The sequence below is a fragment of the Aquarana catesbeiana genome, linkage group LG01, assembly GCF_042186555.1.
Source record: "Aquarana catesbeiana isolate 2022-GZ linkage group LG01, ASM4218655v1, whole genome shotgun sequence".
Taxonomy (NCBI): Eukaryota; Metazoa; Chordata; class Amphibia; order Anura; family Ranidae; genus Aquarana; species Aquarana catesbeiana.
Window position 1 is genome coordinate 777,179,844 of NC_133324.1, and position 17,260 is coordinate 777,197,103.

A 17,260-nucleotide genomic window follows, 5' to 3' on the forward strand; every position below is an offset into this window, starting at 1 on the left:
TGCGCTCAACTCGAACACGAAGCTCATTCCTAGTCATCATATCTGTGCCGTTCTCCTGTGGCACAGATAAATTGATAATATACTTATTTTCTGGACAGGACCCAGTGAGCTTTTGATGTCTTTAGTAGAGAACTTAATCACAAATTATTTCAATCTATCATTCACTGGCATGATGACTGTTTGCCTTTTTAGATCTCTAAATCCGGAAGAGGTGGGATGGTATGATTACCATGGATCTCTTCCGGAAAAATACAGCGGGAAACTCATTACTTCATTTAACCACTTCAGCTCCCGGAAGATTTGGCTGCTGAATGACTGGGCCATTTTTTGCGATTCGGCACTGCGTTGCTTTAACTGACAATTGCGCGGACATGCGACGCTGCACCCAAACAAAATTGACGTCTTTTTTTCCCACAAATAGAGCTTTCTTTTGGTGGTATTTGATCACCTCTGTGGTTTTTATTTTTTGCGCTCCAAACAAAAAAAAGAGCGTCAATTTTGAAAAAAACACAATATTTTGTACTTTTTGCTATAATAAATATCCCCATTTTTTCAAATTTGTTCTCAGTTTAGGCTGATATGTATTCTTCTACATATTTCTGGTATTCTTCTAATATTTTTGGGTAGCCCCCCAAAACACCTTGTCCCCATGTTGATGAGGACAAGGGCCTCATTCCCACAACCCTGGCCGGTGGTTGTGGGGGTCTGCGGGTGGGGGGCTTATCGGAATCTGGAAGCCCCCTTTAACAAGGGGACCCCCAGATCCCGGCCCCCCCCTGTGTGAAATGGTAAGGGGGTACTTACCCTTACCATTTCACTAAAAAACTGTCAAAAATGTTAAAAATGACAAGAGACAGTTTTTGACAATTCCTTTATTTAAATGCTTCTTCTTTCTTCTATCTTCCTTCATCTTCTTCTTCTGGTTCTTCTGGCTCTTCTGGTTCTTCCTCCGGCGTTCTCGTCCAGCATCTCCTCCACGGCGTCTTCTATCTTCTTCTCCTCGGGCCGCTCCGCACCCATGGCATGGGGGGAGGCTCCCGCTCTTCTCTTCATCTTCTTCTCTTCTCTTCTTCTCTTCTTCTCTTCTTCATTTTCTTCTCCGGCCGCTCCGCACCCATGCTGGCATGGAGGGAGGCTCCCGCTGTATGATGGCGTCTCCTCGTCTGACAGGTCTTAAATAACAGGGGCGGGGCCACCCGGTGACCCCACCCCCTCTGACGCACGGTGACTTGACGGGACTTCCCTGTGATGTCACGGGGAATGCCACAGGGAAGTTCCGTCATGTCCCGTGCGTCAGAGGGGGCGGGGTCACCGGGTGGCCCCACCCCCCGTTATTTAAGAACCGTCAGACGAGGAGACACCGTCACACAGCAGGAGCCTCCCTCCATGCCAGCATGGATGCGGAGCGGCCCGGAGAAAAAATGAAGAAGAGAAGAAGAGAAGAAGGAAGAAGAGAAGAAGATGAAGAAGAAGATGAAGAGAAGAGCGGGAGCCTCCCCCCATGCCATGGGTGCGGAGCGGCCCGAGGAGAAGAAGATAGAAGACACCGTGGAGGAGATGCTGGATGAGAACGCCGGAGGAAGAACCAGAAGAAGAAGAAGATGAAGGAAGATAGAAGAAAGAAGAAGCATTTAAATAAAGGAATTGTCAAAAACTGTCTCTTGTCATTTTTAACATTTTTGACAATTTTTTAGTGAAATGGTAGGGGTAATTACCCCCTTACCATTTCACACAGGGGGGGGCCGGGATCTGGGGGTCCCCTTTTTAAAGGGGGCTTCCAGATTCCGATAAGCCCCCCGCCCGCAGACCCCCACAACCACCGGCCAGGGTTGTGGGGATGAGGCCCTTGTCCTCATCAACATGGGGACAAGGTGTTTTGGGGGCTACCCCAAAGCACCCTCCCAATGTTGAGGGCATGTGGCCTGGTATGGTTCAGGAGGGGGGGCGCACTCTCGTCCCCCCCTCTTTTCCTGCGGCCTGCCAGGTTGCGTGCTCGGATAAGGGTCTGGTATGGATTTTTGGGGGTACCCCACGCCATTTTTTTTTTTTTTTTTGGCGCGGGGTTCCCCTTAAAATCCGTACCAGACCTAAAGGGTCTGGTATGGAATTTAGGGGGAACCCCACATCATTTTTTAAAAAATTTTGGCCGGGGTTCCCCTTAATATCCATACCAGACCTGAAGGGCCTGGTATGGAATTTAGGGGGACTCCCACATCATTTTTTTTTTAAATTTTGGTTCAGTGTTCCCCTGTGGGGAATTCCCATGCCGTTTTGTATCAATGAACTTCTATGTGTATTGTCGGCAATGCAATAGCCGCGAGTAGGGATGAGCTTCGTGTTCGAGTTGACCCCATGTTCGACTCGAACATCATCTGTTCGATCGTTCGCCGAATTGCAAACGATATGGGCCGTTCGCGCCAAATTCGTGTGGCGCGTCACGGCCCATAATTCACTGCGGCATCGCAGTGCATTGCTGGCTGATGATTGGCCAAGCATGCACTATGACCCGCATGCTTGGCCAATCACAGCGCCGTCTGAACAGAGAGCCGTAATTGGCCAAAGCCAAGGAGGCTTTGGCCAATTATGGCTCAGGGGATTTAGTACACGCCCCACACTATATAAGGCCACCTGCACGGCGGCCCTGTGTAGTGTGTGTTCCGGCGTTGAAAGAGATAGACAGAGAGACAGTGTCATTTGATATGAGTTAGATAGATTAGGCAAAACAGTCAGTCAGTTTAGCTGCACTTACAGTGTATTGTGTATATATATATGCATCCCAGGTGTTGCATATATATATATATATATATACACTGTATTCAGTTTAGCTAGATCCATTCCTGTTATCTTCCTACTGACAGGCAGGCTTGTCTTGTTACAGTATTTACAGCTACCTGAAGAAAATTGCTGGTGTTCTTTTGATCCCATTAGTACCACAGTCAGGCAGCTAGACTATTTACAGTTAGTGCAGTGCGTTCTGCTCACAGTGTTCAGCTAGATCCGTTCCTGTTATCTTCCTACTGACAGGCAGGCTTGTCTTGTTACAGTATATACAGCTACCTGAAGAAAATTACTGGTGTTCTTTTGATCCTATTAGTACCACAGTCAGGCAGCTAGACTATTTACAGTTAGTGCAGTGCATCCTGCTCACAGTGTTCAGCTAAACCTACAAGTTAGTGTGGTGCGTCCACCTCACAGTGTTCAGCTAAACCTACAAGTTAGTGCGGCGCGTCCTGCTCACAGTGTACAGCTAAACCTACAAGTTAGTGCTGTGCGTCCTGCTCACAGTGTTCCGCTAAAACTACAAGTTAGTGTGGTGCGTCCACCTCACAGTGTTCAGCTAAAACTACAAGTTAGTGCGGTGCGTCCACCTCACAGTGTTCAGCTAAACCTACAAGTTAGCGCAGTGCGTCCTGCTCACAGTGTTCAGCTAGATCCGTTCCTGTTATCTTCTTACTGACAGGCAGGCCTGTCTTGTTACAGTATATACAGCTACCTGAAGAAAATTACTGGTGATCTTTTGATCCTATTAGTACCACAGTCAGGCAGCTAGACTATTTACAGTTAGTGCAGTGCGTCCTGCTGACAGTGTTCAGCTAAACCTACAAGTTAGTGGGGTGCGTCCTGCTCACAGTGTTCAGCTAAACCTACAAGTTAGTGTGCTGCGTCCACCTCACAGTGTTCAGCTAAACCTACAAGCTAGTGCGGTGTGTCCTTCTCACAGTGTTCAGCTAAAACTACAAGTTAGTGGGGTGCATCCTGCTCACAGTGTTCAGCTAAACCTACAAGTTAGTGGGGTGCGTCCTGCTCACAGTGTTCAGCTAAACCTACAAGTTGGTGTAGTGAGACCTCTGCACAGTGTTCATCTAAAGCTACAAGTTAGTGCAGTGGGTCCTGCTCACAGTGTTCAGCTAGATCCGTTCCTGTTATCTTCTTACTGACAGGCAGGCTTGTCTTGTTACAGTATTTACAGCTACCTGAATAGAAATTGCTGGTGTTCTTTTGATCCTATTAGTAGCACAGTCAGGCAACTAGACTATTTACAGTTAGTGCAGTGCGTCCTGCTCACAGTGTTCAGCTAAACCTACAAGTTGGTGTAGTGAGACCTCTGCACAGTGTTCATCTAAAGCTACAAGTTAGTGCAGTGCGCCCTGCTCACAGTGTTCAGCTAAAACTACAAGTTAGTGCTGTGCGTCCTGCTCACAGTGTTCAGCTAAACCTACAAGTTGGTGTAGTGAGACCTCTGCACAGAGTTCATCTAAAGCTACAAGTTAGTGCAGTGCGTCCTGCTCACAGTGTTCAGCTAAAACTACAAGTTAGTGCTGTGCGTCCTGCTCACAGTGTTCAGCTAAACCTACAAGTTGGTGTAGTGAGACCTCTGCACAGTGTTCATCTAAAGCTACAAGTTAGTGCAGTGCGTCCTGCTCACAGTGTTCAGCTAGATCCGTTCCTGTTATCTTCTTACTGACAGGCAGGCTTGTCTTGTTACAGTATTTACAGCTACCTGAATAAAATTGCTGGTGTTCTTTTGATCCTATTAGTACCACAGTCAGGCAGCTAGACTATTTACAGTTAGTGCAGTGCGTCCTGCTCACAGTGTTCAGCTAAACCTACAAGTTAGTGGGATGCGTCCTGCTCACAGTGTTCAGCTAAAACTACAAGTTAGTGTGGTGTGTCCACCTCACAGTGTTCAGCTAAACCTACAAGTTAGTGCGGTGCGTCCTGCTCACAGTGTTCAGCTAAACCTACAAGTTGGTGTAGTGAGACCTCTGCACAGTGTTCATCTAAAGCTACAAATTAGTGCAGTGCGTCCTGCTCACAGTGTTCAGCTAAAACTACAAGTTAGTGCTTTGCGTCCTGCTCACAGTGTTCAGCTAAAAATACAAGTTAGTGCTGTGCGTCCTGCTCACAGTGTTCAGCTAAACCTACAAGTTGGTGTAGTGAGACCTCTGCACAGTGTTCATCTAAAGCTACAAGTTAGTGCAGTGCGTCCTGCTCACAGTGTTCAGCTAAACCTACAAGTTGGTGTAGTGAGACCTCTGAACAGTGTTCATCTAAAGCTACAAGTTAGTGCAGTGCGTCCTGCTCACAGTGTTCAGCTAAAACTACAAGTTAGTGCTGTGCATCCTGCTCACAGTGTTCAGCAAAAAATACAAGTTAGTGCTGTGCGTCCTGCTCACAGTGTTCAGCTAAACCTTCAATTTGGTGTAGTGAGACCTCTGCACAGTGTTCATCTAAAGCTACAAGTTAGTGCAGTGCGTCCTGCTCACAGTGTTCAGCTAAAACTACAAGTTAGTGCTGTGCGTCCTGCTCACAGTGTTCAGCTAAAACTACAAGTTAGTGTGGTGCGTCCACCTCACAGTGTTCAGCTAAACCTACAAATTATTTTTTTGCGAGCTCTGCACAGTGTTCACCTAAAGCTACCTGTAGAAGGTTGGTGGTGTTCTCATACTACAGGCAGGCAGTTGATTTTGCTAGCTGCAGTATCAGTATATATATATATATATATATATATATATATATATATATATCCCAGCTTAGTGCAGCTACAGGCCATTAGTATGTCTGGAAGGCCAAGAAGGAGAGGCAGACAGTCACAAGCCAATAAGAGAGGGCAAGCAGGCTCTGTGTCTAGTGCTGGTCGTGGAGAGGGTGCATCCTCATCAGCACGTGGCCGTGGGACACGCTTGGCCTTTTTTTCGACAGCTGGCCGTGTTGAGCCGCAATATGCGGAAGACTTGGTCGAGTGGATGACCAAGCTGTCCTCATCCTCCTCATCCTCTTCCACCCAGGCCCAGGGTACTTTGTCTGGCAAAGCAGCGGCCTCTTCCCTCGGCTCAATGTCATCAGTGACTCCTTCCCTAGCCCCACCATGTCCTCCTGAGAACTGTTTGACCACAGTGTTGGGTACATGCTCCAGGAGGATGCCCAGCGTTTGGAAGGCTCTGATGATGATACTGAGCTCGATGAAGGCAGTAACATGAGCACGGACAGAGGGGGTGCCCAAGAAGGACAGCAATCTGGCAGTCATGCTCCCCCTGCTGCAGCATACTGCCAGGTTTGCTCCAGTGATGAGGAGGGAGGGGATGATGAGGTCACTGACTCAACGTGGGTGCCTGATAGGAGAGAGGAAGAGGAGGAGGAGGAGGAGGTGGCACATCACCAACGAGGCAGGATGCCCTCCAGGGGCCAGCCTAAGGGCAGCACATTGACTGCATCACACCCCAAAGCTCCACATGTGCAGGGCGCTGCAGTCTCTGCGCATTATTCAAAAAGTTCTTTGGTGTGGGCCTTTTTTGAGACGAGTGCATCAGATCGCACCGCTGCTATTTGCAACATATGTCTCAAGCGTATCTCGCGTGGCCAAAACATCTCCCGCTTGGGTACCACATGCTTGACCAGACATATGTTGACCTGCCATGCAGTTCGTTGGCAAGCGTATCTAAAAGACCCACACCAAATAACAAAGAGGACCTCTCCTTGCTCCTCATCAGCTGAGATCTCCAACCCCACTATATCTTCAGTCCTCTCTGAGACCTGCAGTGAGAGGAATGAAGGTGTAGAATTAGGTGTGTCACAGCCAAGTACTTGTGGGCAATCTGCTTTTGGCACACCGACGTCAGATTGTACCAGGCTAATTTCCCTGCCCCAGCTGCTGCACCGCAGAAAGAAGTTTGCTCCCAGCCATCCACATGTGCAGTGGTTGAATGCTAGCTTGGCAAAATTGCTAGCACTTCAACTGCTGCCTTTTCAGTTGGTAGACTCTGCCCCCTTCCGTGAGTTTGTGGAATGTGCGGTTCCTCAGTGGCAGGTAACCAAACGCCACTTTTTCTCACGGAAGGCGATTCCGGCTCTCTACCGCCATGTGGAAGGCAATGTCCATGCCTCGCTGGACAGGGCAGTCAGCGGTAAGGTGCATATTACCGCTGACTCATGGTCCAGCAGGCATGGACAGGGACGTTACCTAAGTTTCACGGCGCATTGGGTGACTCTGCTGGCAGCTGGGAAGGATGCAGGACAAGGTGCAGTAGTGTTGGAGGTTGTTCCGCCACCACGCCTCCAAAATGCTAATGATTGTGACACACCTATCTCCTCCACCCCCTCCTCTTCTTCTTCCTCCATGGCCTCTTCCTGTGCTTTGTCCTCGGAACCAGTGATGCTCCGTAGCTGTTCAAGGGGCTACGCAAGTACGCAGGCCAAAAGATGCCATGCGGTGCTTGAGCTGGTGTGCTTGGGGGACAGGAGTCACACTGGGGCAGAGGTTCTGTCAGCTCTGCAGGGGCAGGTTCAGAGGTGGTTGACGCCACGCCAACTTAAGGCAGGAATGGTGGTTTGCGACAATGGCACCAACCTCCTCTCTGCCCTCCGACAGGGACAAATGACCCATGTGCCCTGTTTGGCTCACGTCCTTAACTTGGTGGTGCAGCGGTTCTTGGACAGGTACCCGGGCTTACAGGATGTCCTGAGGCAGGCCAGGAAAGTCTGTGTGCATTTCCGCCGGTCATATAATGCCAGTGCTCGGCTGACGGACCTCCAAAAGGAGTTTAACCTGCCCAAGAACTGCCTAATCTGTGACATGCCCACCAGGTGGAACTCAATGTTGGCCATGCTGCAGTGGCTGCACACGCAGCAGAGGGCCATCAATGAGTACCTGTGCGACTATGGCACCAGGACAGGGTCAGGGGAGCTTGTTTTTTTTCCCCACGCCAGTGGGCCATGATCAGGGATGCATGCACTGTCCTGTCACCATTTGAGGAGGCCACGAGGATGGTGAGCAGTGACAGTGCATGCATCAGTGACACTGTCCCCCTTGTCCACCTGTTGGAGCACACACTGCGTGGAATAATGGACAGGGCACTTGAGGCAGAACAGAGACAGGAAGAGGAGGACTTCCTTAGCTCTCAAGGCCCCCTTTATCCAGACAGTGTTCCTGCGTGCCCGCCAATCACACAGGAAGAGGACGAGGAGGAGGAAGATTGTGTCAGTATGGAGGTGGAGCCTGGCACTCAGCATCAGCAGCAGTCTTTAAGGGATCAGTCCCAAGAAACACATGGACTTGTACGTGGCTGGGAGGAGGTGGCTGCGGACCATGTGGTCCTTAGTGACCCAGAGGACTTCGGACCGAATGCCTCAGCAAACCTACGCTGCATGGCCTCCCTGATCCTGCAAAGCCTGCGTAAGGATCCCCATATTCGTGGTATCAAGGAGAAGGACCAATACTGGCTGGCAACCCTCCTTGTTCCACGTTACAAGGGTAAGGTTGCAGACCTTATCTTGCCATCGCAGAGGATGAAACATCTTCGGGAGGCCTTGCAGAAAGGTCTGTGCAACGCGTTCCCAGAGACTGGGAGGTTACAAAATCCTGTTTCTGGACAACGTGTTGCTGAGGCTTCGGGCAGTCAAAGAAGGAGCGGTGGAGAAGGTGGCCGTCTGACCTATACGTTCAGACAATTTTTTGGTCCGCAGCCCCAAGGTATGATCGGTTCCAGCAACCATCGCCAGCGTCTGTTTTACATGGTGCAGGAATACCTAGGGGCAAGATCTAACTTGGACACCTTTCCCACCGAAAATCCTCTGGGTTACTGGGTCTTGAGGATGGATCACTGGCCAGAGCTTGCACAGTATGCAATTGAGCTACTGGCCTGTCCTGCATCCAGCGTTCTTTCGGAACGCACATTCAGTGCTGGAGGCTTTGTAACCGATCACAGGGTGCGTCTGTCCACCGACTCGGTCGATCGACTGACCTTCATAAAAATGAATCAGTCTTGGATCACCACCAGCTACCAAGCACCTGATGTAACCGAATAATTTTTTTTGAAATCTCAGATCCCTTCAAAGACTGCCTATACTGATGCTGAGTGACTATCCCTGCGAAATTATCCTCTTCCTCCTCAATCATCACGCTGATAGCTTGTAAGAACATTTTTGGTTCTGGGCGCCACCACCAGTGCCTAAGGCACAATTTTTCAGCCCCTGTTTAACAGGGGCGTGTAATTACAATTTTTGATGCAATACTTTGCAGCAGGGCTCATTTCTGCGTTACAACTAGAGTATCTGTGAGGGGTTGCAGTGTTGTGGCACCAGCACCAGTGCCTAAGGCCCAATTTTTCAGCCCTTGTTTAACAGGGGCATGTAATTACAATTTTTGATGCAATACTTTGCAGCAGGGCTCATTTCAGCATTCCAACTAGAGTATCTGTGAGGGGTTGCAGTGTTGTGGCACCAGCACCAGTGCCTAATGCCCAATTTTTCAGCCCTTGTTTAGCAGGGGCGTGTAATTACAATTTTTGATGCAATACTTTGCAGCAGGGCTCATTTCAGCATTCCAACTAGAGTATCTGTGAGGGGTTGCAGTGTTGTGGCACCAGCACCAGTGCCTAAGGCCCAATTTTTCTGCCCCTGTTTAACAGGGGCGTGTAATTACAATTTTTGATGCAATACTTTGCAGCAGGGCTTGTTCCTGCATTCCAACTAGAGTATCTGTGAGGGGTTGCAGTGTTGTGGCACCAGCACCAGTGCCTAAGTCCCAATTTTTCAGCCCCTGTTTAACAGGGGCGTGTAATTACAATTTTTGATGCAATACTTTGCAGCAGGGCTCGTTCCTGCGTTCCAACTAGAGTGTCTGTGAGTGGTTGCAGTGTTGTGGCACCAGCACCAGTGCCTAAGGCCTAATTTTTCAGCCCCTGTTTAACAGGGGCATGTAATTACAATTTTTGATCTAATATTTCACAGCAGGGCCCATTTCTGCACCCACCAAGAGTGAGTGAGGACTTACAGTGTTGTGGCACCAGCACCACCACCACCAAAGGCCCAATTTTTCTGCCCCTGTTTAACAGGGGCATGTAATTACAATTCTTGATCTAATATTTCACAGCAGGGCCCTGTGAGGGCTTACAGTGTTGTGGCCACAACAACACCTAAGGCCCAAATTTCTGCTGATTATATAGGGCAGGCCCCTACTTTCAAACATCTAACTTACAAACGACTCCTACTTGCAAACGGAAGGAGACAACAGGAAGTGAGATGAAATCTACCCCTAGGAAGGGAAATTCTCTCCTGTAAGAGTTAATATGGGAAAAACATTTCTCCTTTCCACTGATGCTTTCCAATCCTTGTTCCACAAAAAAACCCAAATTTTCAAAAAACATTTGTCATTGGGACAAAAAGTGAGGTGAAATCTTCTGAAGAGGAGGAAAGACAGCAAAACAAATGTCACAGGGGTGATAACCCTTCCCTATGTTTTCCAAAAAGCTTAAAAAAGATTTTTTGGCTGGAGCTAAACACGTTAAAAATGTACCCGTTCAAAATTACAAACAGATTCTACTTAACAACAAACCTACAGTCCCTGTCTTGTTTGCACCGCCTGTATACTGCTGCTCAGAGTATATAGGGCATGGTGGCCCCACACCTTTCCTTATTTTAATTTGGGTGTGGGGTTTAAGACCCAAAGGGCCTGGTAATGGACTGGGGGGTACCCATGCCGTTTGTCTCACTGATTTTCTTTTTGTTTCCAATTTTTTATTGAGTTTTAACAGAGTACATATATAAACAGTATTCATTGTCATACAGTTATATAAATTCTTCTTAGGTTCATTATACAGGAAGGTACGACATATAGGAACTTATAAAAACGTAGGTATTTGAGATTAAGTTCAACAGTGAGATATCTATGCAGGTTTATAGGAAAAAAAAGCTCTGGGTACCTTCTCTCAGTTCCGAACACCCCAAATGGGTTCAAACTGTGTTCGGAGAAGAGAGCTGGCCCCTTTCATTTCTGACCTTTATCTGGCCTCGACTTTCTGTAGTATGTAAGGATGTTAAATACAGAAAATGCGGCTGTTCTGAGCTCATTAGAATGTTGCTTAATGAAAGAAGGGACCGAATGTTTACTTATGAGGAAAAGGTGTTTAATTGAATTGGATATCTCTAGAGTGATATAGGCAGAGATAAGAGGTAAGAGGGAGGGGGGATAAAATAAAGAGGGGGGAAAGGGAGAAGTGAAGGGGCCTGGATAAATTATGAGGGGGGAGGAGGGGAGGGCGTATTGTTTGGGATCCTCTCCGGCTTCACTCCTCCTATTTAATAAGACTTTTTTTTTTGAGGATCTGTTTGGGCGGGGCAAATTATGATTAGGGTAATGTGATGGGTGAAAAAGGAATTATTTTGGAGAGGGGCTAAGAGAATTAAGGTTAATGTACTTTGTTTTAGGTATATGAACTGTGTTTATTATTTCGCTGTGTTATTGAGTTTACTATATTCGGGTGATGATTGAAAGTGGAGCCAACAGCTCCATTTTTGGGTGAATTTTGAGGGGTTTTCTTGAGCAATATGAATTAGTTCTTCCATTTCTGATATTTTCCGGATTCTAGCAAACCATTCTCTTAATGTGGATGTCTGTGGGGAGTTCCAGTGTTGGGGAATGCACTGCTTCGCTGCGTTTATCAAATGCATTGCGAGTGATTTGTGGTATGTTTTGTGTGGAAGGGGGGAGATATGAAGCAAAAATTGGGCTGGGGAAAATTCCAGATCATAAGTTGTGATTTGTGTGGTGATTTTATGTATCTCCCTCCAGAATGTTTGTATGAGGGGGCAAGACCACCAAATGTGTAGTAGAGTTCCCTTATCTGTCTGACATCTCCAGCAGTTCGCTGATGTTTCAGGATAGATTTTGTGTAGTAGGGAGGGTGTACGGTACCACCGTGAGAAGATTTTGAAGCCATTTTCTGGTGTAGTAACGTTTCTTGAACCTTTATGTATGTTAAGGAGTGATTGTTCCCATTGAGTCGCTGAGGGTGATATAGAGAGTTATTTTTCCCATTTTTGACAAGCTATGTTCTGGTTAGTTTGTACGTTTGTGAAGAGGAGATTGTGAGTTATAGAGATTAGGTGAGCTTGGGTAATTGTTTGATTACATAAAGTTTCAAAAGGGGTAAGTGGTCTCGAACAAGCAGATTGTTTGTTTTTTGATTGCAGATAATGAGCAAGTAGAGTGTATGTCCAGGGAGGAATGGGTGGTTTTCCTGTTTGGGTTGAGATTTGGGTTGCAGTAAGGATTTTCCCTTGATGGAAGAATTGGTGTGCCTTTATGTTATCTTGTGGGAAGTTATCAGAGAGGAAGTGTTTGTGCATTCCTGGGGGATAGTCTGGAATAAGTTTCAGGGAAGTTAAAGGGCTTGGAATAGAGGATATATTCAGTTGCGAACATACTTTGTTAAAGCATTTAAGAGTGGGTCCTATTAAAGGATGGGAAAGTAGTGTTTCAGGAATGTGCTGTGAGTCCATCCATGGGAGGGAGGCTAAAGGTAGTATTGAAAGGGATGCTTCTAAGGCAACCCAGTCTTTGTGATGTGAATGAATATTCCAATCTACTGTTCTAGTAAGGTGAGTTGCTTTGTGATAGTTGAGTATGTTCGGCAGACCTATGCCACCTAGGTGTTTTGGTTTGGTGAGTTGTTTAAAGCTAATTCTGGGTTTACTTGGTCCCCAAAGGAATTTAGAGCATGCTGATTGATATGCTTTAAAGAACGTGTGAGGGATTATGATGGGGATAGTTTGGAGAATGTATAGCAATCTTGGTAAGGCGTTCATTTTTAGTATTGCTGCTCTGCCGAACCATGAGAAGGATGGGTTATTCCAAAGTTTAAAGTCTGACATCAGTTTGTTTAATATGGGTGTATAATTTCTTGTGTATAGGTCTGAAAGTTTAGAGGGGAGTTGTATTCCCAAATAGGTTATCGAGTCTTGTCTCCAATGAAAGGGAAAATTTTTTTTGCATAGGTATACTATTTGGTGGGATAGGGAGATGTTGAGTGCGAATGATCTTGCGAAATTTATTTTGAGGTTGGATAGTAATTGAAATTGTTTGAATTCTGATAGCAGGACCAGTAAGGAAATCAAAGGTTGTGATAGGAACATTAATATATCATCCGCAAATGCGGCATACTTGTATTCCTTAATGGATGTGTTTATACCAGGAATGTCTGGGTTAAGTTTTAACTTTCAGAGGAGGGGTTCAAGGGTAAGAACAAAAAGGATCGGGGACAGGGAACAGCCTTGTTTTGTCCCATTATGTATGTGGAAGGCATTCGACAGAGTGTTGTTGACCTTTACTTTAGCCGTAGGATTTGCATATAGGGACAGAATCAAACCAGAGAAGTAAGGTCCAATTCCTATGGCTTGTAAGACTGCTGCCATATAGTCCCATGCCACTCTGTCGAATGCATTCTCGGCGTCTAGTGATAGAAAAAATCCTTTTTGGTTGGTTTGAGTGATTATATGATGTAAATTGATTGCCTTGACTGTGTTGTCTCTAGCTTCTCTTCCTATGACAAATCCTGCTTGATCCGTGGACACAAGGGAGGGGAGAAGGGGAGTTAGTCTATTTGCCAATATTTTGGAAAATATTTTAACATCTACATTCAGTAGAGAAATGGGTCTGTAATTTCCTGTGTTTGTGGGGTCTTTACCTTCTTTAGGGATGACTGAGATATGGGCTTCTAGCATTTCTTTTGTAAGTGGATTAGTAGGGGATAGTGTGTTAAATGCATTAAGAAAGGGGCTTTTATGTGTGTCTGCAAACGTCTTGTAGTAGACTGCTGATATGCTGTCTGGACCTGGACTTTTGCCAGGTTTTAATTGTTTGATTGCTTGTTCCCATTCTTCTGGGGAGATTGGAGATTCTAGGGCTGTAGAAATTTTGTCCGTGATTTTATTTGGGGAGAATTTCTCTAGAAAGGCCTTAATTTCGTCGTGTCGTTTTGATGGGTGTGAAGGCTGAGGCTTTGTCGTATTTAGGGAGTATAAAGATGTGTAATAGCTCTCGAATTCTTTCGCTATGTCGTCATTTTTTGTGATTGCTGAACCTGTGTGTGAGTTTAGTCGATGTATTGTATTATTGTTTTTTTTTGTGCAGAGGGCTTGGGCGAGTAGGCGGCTACATTTGTTTCCGGACTCATAGAAAAGTTTCTGAGATAGTGCAAATTTCTTCTTAAGTTTGTGTCCTAGCTCTTCCTGTATTTGCGTGCGTGTTTCTATTAAGTCTAGATGTGTTTTCTGAGCTAGGTTTTTTTTATGTAAGGCTTCTAGTAGTTTAAGTTTAGAAAAAAGTTTTGACAGTACTCTTTTCTTTTCTTTTTTTATTGCCGCTGCCATGGAGATCAATTTTCCTCTTATTACACATTTATGTGCTTCCCACTGTGTCAATTTAGTGGTGTCTGGGGTGTAATTTTCTTTAAAGTAGTTGGTTAGACAGGTACGGATTTCTATTTCATTTAATTTGTCTGTTAGGATAGATGGGTCTAGTCTCCAAATGGGAGTGTAGGTAGTCTTTTCTGGGAAGACAAGAGTGAGCGAAATGGGGTGGTGGTCGGATAATGTCATTGATTCAATGGAAGCAGCCTTTAGTGTTAGTAGGTCTTGTTGTGTGAGAAAGAAGTAATCTAGATGGGAGTATTTATTGTGGGGGGTAGAAAAAAAGGTATAATCTTTTTCTTTAGGGTGTAGGGTGCGCCAGGTATCGTGTAGTAGTAGCTCTTGGAGGCACCGTCTGATTTGTTTGATCGCCTTGTAGGGTACATGGGATGTGCCTGAAGAGGTGTCTATTAAAGGGTCGAGTGGGACATTAAAGTCTCCCCCTAATATCAGGATACTTGGAAAGAAGAAAGAAGGTGGGTAATTTTGCGGAAGAATGGCACCTGTGCCGAATTGGGGCTGTAAATATTCGCAAGTGTGATTGGTGTGTTTCTAAAGGTGCCCTTGAGAAAGATGTATCTGCCCTGTTCGTCAATTAGAGAGTCTGTAATTTTAATTGGCACTTTTTTAGATAGAAGTATAGAGACCCCTTTGGATTTCGAGATCGGAGAAGTGGCATGAAAACTGTGAGGGAAGGAATGATTAGAGAGTTTTGGAATTACGTTTGTGTGGAAATGAGTCTCCTGAAGGTATATTACGTCAGCCTTCAATGTCCTCATGGCTGACAGTACTTGTGAACGTTTCTTTGGCGTGTTGAGGCCTTTTGTGTTAAGGGACAGTATTTTCAATGATATATCGGATATTTTGGGCTTCAAGGACATCATTGTGATGAAAAAGGAGTTGGGGAGTGTTAAGAAAACTTCTGGTGATAGGAAGCCGGAGAGGATCAGAAAAAAGAAAGAAAGAGAGAAGAAAAAAAAAAAAAAGGGGGGGGGTAAAAGGGAGAGAAAGAGAGGGTGTGTAGTGGGGTATGTAACCGGGTGTGGAGATGTAAATACACATCCACTAAAAATATTAAGGGGGGAAAACCAGTAGGTGTCAGCAGTCAAAACAGAGACCGCTTTCTGGAGTAGTGGTAGGAGTCGGTCAACTAGTGGAACAAGGTGGGCGTCTCCACAAGGTGAATGAGAGAGTAAGCTTAGTGCATCTTGCTTATGATCGGGGGACCAATAAAGACGAGAAGAAATTTTCTCCCCTTCTCCGGCCTCCCAATTTGGCAGTGGGTTATTTGTTTGAAGTGGATTGGACATGAAGAGAAGTCCGAGAAGCCTATAAAGGGGAAGGTCTGTCTGAAATTTGTTTATGTATGTTATGTATAAAAGAAAGGTATTGTATGTAAACTTAGATTCGAGTGATCATACTCCGAATATGAGCTAGATAGTCAGCTAATTGTGTAAATGATACTTTAATACCTTAAGAAAGCCATCTTGCAAAATATGTCACTCATTTACGCAATACTGAAAAGTATACCTTAGTGTGGCAACTGGTTGAAACTAAAAGAACTATAACCATTATAATCATTTTAAACAATTATAAACCTTCCAACTAAGGTGAAACTGAGTTGGAAAATGTTGCAAAAAGAGACCCTTGAGTCACTGTTTGTATTGTCCGAGAGGGACACGGAAATCTCTAGGTCCATTAGTTGGGGCAGTATCCCCGAATAGTAATGTCACCTGTGTGTAATACTCCAGTGCCTTCTTCTGGGGAAGGTGTTGTGTGAGAAATTGTTATTGACTACTGTTGGGAGGTAGTCTTTTATAGGTTGAAAATAAAGTGGAACCTTTACCTTTTCGTGGCCCTCTCAGATTTCACCTTATTCGAACATCAGTGTAATATTTAGGTATTACAGGTGAAATATTACTCACTAAAAAAGAGAATAGGAGTAAAAAACAAAGAATAGGAGTAAAAACAAGAACAGTTAATAATACTATAATCATCTTATATCTCTATTGTGCTTTCAGCCTATAATGGGGAATGAGGTGAGGGGTGGGTGAGAGGGGAGCGGGAGGGGGATGGGAGTGGGAGAGGGGGATGTGGATAAAGGGGAGGGGATGGGGGAGGAGAGGGGAAGGGGAGGAGAAAATTAGGGTTATAGTGAAGCACGTGTATGGTTGGTTAAGAATGACAAAAATAAGTTCAGCGGATATTTTTCAGTTGTCTTCTGGGATCAGGTCCTCCGAACCACTTGTCTGTATCGGATTAGTATGGAGCTTGATGGCCTGTCTCCTTGCTGAATTTTATGTTTGAGAACGACTAGTGTTTTTATAGCCTTGTACAGTAGATGTGGTTGAGGAGAGTTTAAAACACTGGAAATCCTTTTCTGGTTGTGACATAATTTTCCTTGTGTCTCGGGTATGATAGCGTCATGTTTAATCCAGAAAGGTAGGAGGGTTATCTGAGTGATGGCAATAATATAACAACCAATAGTTATTGGGTAATCTGTTTGGTGGCCTGGGTGCAATACCATCAAGGAAAAGGTTTTTAAGGTTATGGAAGTTCTGGTTAGTGGTATCTCGTTCATTGTTTCCTCTTGGGGATATATGGGCGCAGTGTTCCATCATTTGAATGTTAGGAATGGGTAGAATTTACCTGTTAATTGTATAAGAGTGGTAAGTCTTAGGCAGATGAGGGGAGTACTTGGTGTCATCTTCGTGTTAAACAGCATGTGTGAGCTCTACGTATCTTCCTAGTTAGGTTAAGCGTGCCCTGCGGTGGGCCGGTGAAGCAGTTGGGCTGCCATTACGGGGTGTTTCTGGGGGTCTCGTATTTGTGCGAGAGTGAAATTGGTGTGGGCGGCGGCGACCCAAGACTGTTCTAAACACGGGAAACATGCGCCCTTTTACAGGCATACTATAGACACCCCCCAGCTACGAAATTTAAAGGGATATTACACTTGACTTTAAGCATTATTAAAATCACTGCTCCTGAAAAAACGGCCGTTTTTAAAACTTTTTTTTGCATTGATCCATGTCCCCTGGGGCAGGACCCGGGTCCCCAAACACTTTTTATGACA